The sequence below is a fragment of the Macadamia integrifolia genome, chromosome 7 (assembly GCF_013358625.1).
Source record: "Macadamia integrifolia cultivar HAES 741 chromosome 7, SCU_Mint_v3, whole genome shotgun sequence".
In the NCBI taxonomy this organism is placed as follows: Eukaryota; Viridiplantae; Streptophyta; class Magnoliopsida; order Proteales; family Proteaceae; genus Macadamia; species Macadamia integrifolia.
The window spans coordinates 28,084,267-28,090,623 of record NC_056563.1 but is presented as its reverse complement, the minus strand read 5'-3'; the positions used below and the strand labels follow the sequence as shown (position 1 = coordinate 28,090,623).

Below are 6,357 nucleotides of genomic sequence, written 5' to 3'. Positions count from 1 at the left end.
TGCCATTAAAGATAAGAGAAATCTAACCAGAAAAGAAAAGAAAAGAAAAGAATATAGCAAAGAGGATCACTGATCTCCTGAACATCCAAGGCCTATATTCCACTGCCTCACCAAACCCAACAACCCATCAAGAACCTCACAGACCACCCAGCACCAACAAAATAACAGTTCTAGTGCCACTCCTACAGCATAGCAAACCCAACCCACCCCACTCTTAAATCACAAAAGGAGAAAGCCACAACATGATTACCTACGTATAGAACTTAAGTTTAGAAGAATAGACCATAAAAGAAGGTGATAATAATATTACACAGGATTTCGATACTCAGATGAACCTCAGGACCATGAATAAAAAGTAGCCAAAGATTCCTAGGAAGTGTAAATATAAAACCACAAGCAAATTAACAAACAAAAAACTTTGGGCCTACGCAGCGATACATTATTAATAAACAACCACAAACACTTGAACAAAGCAATACCTGGGGGAAGATTGGATATAGGGTAAAATTACACGTTCCACCTCCTCTCGCACCTAATGCAGTATTTAAAAAAATCAAAAAGAGCAAATGCATTCAGTAACTTAGAAGAAGTGATTATAATCAATAGTTCTAATAAAGGTTTTAAATATGCAACCAATTAGAAAATTAAATGACAACCAATTCAAATGCCATCAGACAATTTGACAAGTTCAGACAAATCCAACAAAGAAGTAGTCTAACCTACTGCATTTCATCATCCATAAACATATCTTACGCATCCAGTACCTAAATTTACTTATTTTTTAAGATCAACAACTATAACCCAACAAAACATGAAGAAGAGGGGAAAAAGGAGGGGGGGGGGTTGCTTTACAGAACGTGATGATTGTAACTTAGAGACATAGCTAGAAAAAACAAGTACACTACCCAGAATTGGTTGAAATATAAATAAAATGAAAACTCCTACTTTATTCATGACAGAAGCTTTCCCCTCTTCTTAGGGTAGACAGATCTTTAACATCCTTTCGATCATATTAACTCTATGGGTGCCAAGGTGTGCCAATTCTACAGCTTATGAATTATGCAAGCGATATCTGCACCAACATTGGCAATTTCCATCTGTGTCCTCTCGATCCAAGTGCTTGTTGTAACTGGAATCTTGTTCATGTTTTGCTCATGTATGGCCTTGGAGACCTCAACCAGATCTAACTTAGACATGCACGTTTTGGTCATATATGGCCTTGGAGACCTCAACCAGATCTAACTTAGACATGCACGTTTTGGTCATATATGGCCTTGGAGACCTCAACCAGCTCTAACTTAGACATGCACGTTTGAGGTAGAAAAAATTGAAATGTTGACATGCCTCAACAATATTTCCATATACTATTATGTTATGTTCATAAAAGTTATTTCATTTATGTATACAATATTAAAAACAATAGTGATAGGTATATAAATTTATTTTCTTTTTTTTTTTTCTGCTTTTAATTATTTATTTATTTTTTTAGCATGCATGGGACACATGAATATGTTATGCATCTGGAAACAATTTGCTCATTTTGTTACACCAGAAGAGAGACCAAAATAGAAATCCTTAGAATCTCCTTGCCTATGAAAGTGAAACATGCAACATATAATAAGGGTAGGAACAGTGCACATTCCCAAGATTTGATCTAGACCAAAATTTCCCCTCAAATCAAGATACAATCCAAAAACTCATGTGACATGACACAGAATCCTATAATAAGAATGATGCTAGGAAACCATGGCCGTTAGTCAAGTCAAGGTAGTAAAGATACTATGCATTTAAAGTTGGGATGGTCAAAGAGATAAGCTTCCATCTCACTCTTATAGAGACAACCTGGAATGTAACACGAATCCAAAGCACACATCAAACAAGATCATTTTTCCCAGCCTAGAAATTATCTAAACCCAAAAGTGATAGGTAATTGGCGGTGCCATGAAAACAGAGACCACAAATGAAATTTTAATTAAATGTATGAACTTTAACCAGGAGCAAAACTCAATAGAACAACCACATATAAAGATACTATGGTTGAATGAGCAGTCCAACAAGATGGACTTTTCTCCTATTCATCCAAAAAAAATATTTTCTTTTCTCTGCCACCGAAGCAGAGCAAGAGAGAGACACACAGGAAGAATAAAACTGCACAGGATGAAGAAAAAAACCCAAAAGAATGCTTTTAGGGAATAACTTCAGTTCAATAGCCAACTGGCGAATGAATTGAAATTGCAAAAATTCATTTAAGAACAAAATTAGTTGGAATGTTGGGTGAATCTAAAGAATTGTAGCAACACACTTATCCTACCACATTTCTCAGAAAAGGTTCCAACTTTGCATAGAATTCTTGCATGGACAATCCTTGCATCAGCTCTCTCACAACACTGCCAACAATAGAAATTAGTTTCATGAATACCTGCTGTGACAACTAAACAAGGAAGTATGAACCAAAATAATAACTAAATGCTTACAAACACGCACGTTGATAGTGTATGACAACGCTTTGATTCCTGAACTTGAACGTCTAAACCATCATTCTCCTCGTGAAGATACCTTTTGGGTACCATCAGACGAACCAAGAAATGATAAATGAACCAACTACACAGCAGCCAGAATCCAAGACCCTAAAACTACAAAGCAAAAGGTCCGAAATTGCTAAAACTGTGCCTGTGAAATGCCCTCCACCCACCGAGGTGATCTACTATAAGTAGAAATGATAACTAACCAACTGTAGCGAAGGTGCATGGAAGTTCTCATTGGAGCCGTAAAGAACACGCTCACCAACATTTCCATTTAATCAGAAAGTATTATAGGCACAGCAATTACACTGAAACAACGATATTTTGAATTGTCCACAGAAAAGCAGAGGAGGTGAATATCTTACATTATTAAAAAAAATTATCTGAGTGAGATTCTTCAAGTCCAAATATCAAACGAACTGACTAAATCGCGTAGCGAGTCAAAGATACTCGGAGATTGCAGATTCAGAAACCAATATATCAAATAATAATCGAAATGGGAGCGGAAACTCCACAAAGGATCCAAAAATAAGGAACCCAGAAAGAAAAAAGAAAAGGAGCGTAGGGGAAGAATAAATAGTTCTACGCGTACCTGAGTTTGAGACTTTTGAGTAAGGACTGAGTAGCATTCTTTGCAGAGAAAGTAGGTGGAAATTGCAGAGCAAATTGAAACGCGCTTTTCAGCCTTCACTTTCATGATGAAATGACTCCATGAAAGTGAGGTTAGATTCGAATACAATTGGAAAAAAAGGAAATAAATTTCATCCAAGGAGGGATGACACGCTCTGTGTTGCTTCTTTACTTTGCGCAGTCTCTTTCGTGCCCCACTTTTCTCCTTCTCTCTCTCTCTCTCTCTCTCTAAAAGTGTTCATCACGACGAGATAAGAATAAGATAAAACAGATGCTCGGGGAATTCTCTCTCTTTACATAGAAAGGTGGACATATCTCAATTTTTCCCCTTTTTCGGAAGCATAAATGATGAATCACTCTCTCCTTCGAGCTTCCGAAGGCCTGCATGTGAGGAGCACTAATACCCAATTTTAAAATCTGAGCTTCGAGTACCTGTACCAATCAATATTGCTAGTTTCTTGCGCAAGCAACCTGGAACAGTGGAATAGAATTAATCGAAAATAAAATGTTCTAAGTCATAACGATAACACCAAAATCCAAAGTTAGGGTTGATTAGGAAACGTTAAAAGAATGATGAAACAAGAATTTAGTCAAAACCCTTTTCTAATTCAATGAAGTTGAAACAACAAGGATCATAAGAATGATGGCCGACAAAAATTAATGAAGAGTGTCCATGGAAAGCTACTGTTAATCTTCTACTACCCTTCCTCGAATTTTCACCTACAAGCATAGAAAGCTTTAATGCGATTCCATTCATCAGCTTTTCGATAAGATTTTTAGATTTTAACAATCATTAAAGATTTAGGTAAAGTTATTCTACTGATTTACCTCCAAGTCTTGTCACGCGGCAACAAAGTTGAGGAGAAAACCAAAATTGGGAGGTCTTTTGTCTGGTTCTGGTCACGCCATGCATACATGAGTTCTTGTTCTTGCATTTCTCCATTAAAATAGTTGCAGGAACTCCTTGTTAGCTTAGATCCGCTCCCTTGAAGTGGTTCGGAGGGTAGGATACAACGAGAGAATTGCAAAGTTTTAAATCTTGGAATTCATTTCCATCGATTTCAATTCGAATGATCTCAGAATCTGTTGGATTCAAATAGAAATTGACCAAACTCGAATGGACTCATTAAGCATAGAATCGGAGTTAATCAGAAGGAGCCCCGTATTGATCCAAACTCCCAAGTCAAATCAGCTTATTCAATTTTTAAAACCCTAGAGAATTTGGGTCAAGTAAGGGCTTCGTGTTCATTTTCTTCCTCAGAAAAACGAAGGTACTTCATTTTTATGTAAACGAAACCACCTAAAAGTCAGTTCTCCTTGCAGGTGATGACGACGACCTTCTAGCCATTGAGGAGTTCCTTTGCTTGGATCGAAGCGAGGTTCAAAACCTTGGTGGCAGTGAAGGTATTACAGGAGGAAGTGAAGGCAAGGAAGTAGAGGGAGAAGATGAGTAGGAAGACGATGGTGGCCCACTGTTAGGTAGCATGCCAGTCCTTGGTGGTGGAGACAACGGAAGTGGTGCAACGGCGGTGGTGGACGAGGGAGTTCCCAACGTAGGGTAGGAGCTGCAGCGACGAAAGGACGAAATTGTCCAATTTGTAGGGGTAAGCCGGTAAGGTATAGGCGTATAGCATGCACCTGTTTTGGGTAATTTTGTAACATCAGAACTATGGGCCATGATGTGTTCTTCTTCCTTCTCTATTAAATTGGAAGGGGCGGCCTTTGAATATTTTCGACCATCTCGGGGTCTTCGACAAGGATGTCTGTTGATATCCTTTCTTTTTTTTTTGGCTATGGAGTTAACTTTTTCGCCTATTGTCTGTTTACAGAGAGCTTAATCTTTTTCATGATGTAAAAGTTGTTTGATGAACTCTGAAAATTTAAAGCAGATGATGTGTTCATCTCTTGCAGAGCCTTTTGGACCTGTTCTCGGATTTATCTGGACAACATGTGAATTTATCTAAGAGTGAATGTTTCTTTAGCCATAATGTGTCGAAGCTCTCCTGAAGCCATCGTTGTTCATTCCTTGGTATCTCGGAATTGACTCAGGATATTCCTTACCTAGGCACCGTTTTGTCCCCTTCACGAACCCATGTAGGAACCTTTAATCATATCATTATCAGAATGACAGAAATTATCAATTTGGAAATCCAATCTCCTTTCCTATGCGGGACAGAAGGTATTGACACAATCAGTTCTGGGTTCAATCCCATGATACTGGAAGCAATGTTTCGATATCCCCCTTACCACTTGTAAACAGATTGATTCGTTATGCGCCTGGTTTTGGCATGGGGTTGGTTCTTGGAGGTCTAAAAATAAGCTATTTCTTATTTCTTGGCACAAAATTTGTTCCCCTTTGCAGGAGGGTGGATTGGGCCTTCGTGAGGCAAAGCTTCATAACAAAGCACTGCTTTTGAAATTGGGTTGGCGTCTTCTTTCGGAACTCAATTCCCTTTGGGCCTCTACACTTAAGGCTCGTTATTTTCCGGGTACTTCCATCTTCGATGCTTCTACCTCCTCGGAGAAGGGTTCATGGATCTGGAATAACATCTTTTCAATTCTCCCTATTACACATGGTTTTTGTGGATGCTGGGTCTAGTTCTTCTACCTACTTTTGGGTTGACCCTTGGGTCCCATCTCTTTCTAATTTTTCGATTCCTAACTCATTTGTTTCTTTTACATCGTCTCACCTTTTTTTTTTTTTTTTGAAAAGAGAAATATTACTTAATTACTAATGTAAGTGTCCATTAGGACATTAAGACTATTACATATATATTATATAGTATACTGATATTGCTTCTTGAGTAGTACCTCCTTAGCTAAAGTTTTTAAGTCTCCCATGTACTTAGCATTATCTATTAAGCAAAATTATGGGCAAGTAGGATGATTGTCTAATTTTGTAAATACTAATATTAGGGTTCTAGGCCAGAAATCAAGCATAAAATTATAATTGTTTTGTAGCAGCCATCCAATCTCCTCAGCATCGCTCCACACATGGTCTATCTTCACCTGCCATTCTCGTGCCTTGGTTAGACCTCGAAACATCCCTATTGCCTCTGCTTCACCAACATTTCCCGTCACGCAGAAATTTGACTCCATAAGTACGCATTGTCCATTAGAAATGATACATAAGGCCCATGCTGAATTTGTTCCCCTTGTGTCCCTGACTGCGATTATGCTTAGTATGTTTAATTTTGTGTGTGGT

The 6,357-nt window shown here is 38.2% G+C and overlaps 1 long non-coding RNA gene across 3 annotated transcripts; it reads right to left on the bottom strand.

The window, feature by feature from the left end:
* Positions 1-9: 9 nt before the first annotated feature.
* On the bottom strand, positions 10-5,544 carry LOC122083669. 3 transcript variants are annotated; one of them, XR_006141698.1, is made up of 6 exons: positions 5,403-5,544; positions 3,981-5,075; positions 3,115-3,623; positions 2,485-2,971; positions 2,312-2,387; positions 10-532 (listed from the first exon to the last, which is right to left on the bottom strand). It is a non-coding gene; the product is annotated as an uncharacterized LOC122083669 (long non-coding RNA). The 3 variants fall into 3 exon arrangements; XR_006141697.1 differs by having other exon boundaries at positions 3,115-5,075; XR_006141699.1 differs by having other exon boundaries at positions 2,485-2,830; positions 3,115-5,075.
* Between the last annotated feature and the right edge of the window lie 813 nt (positions 5,545-6,357).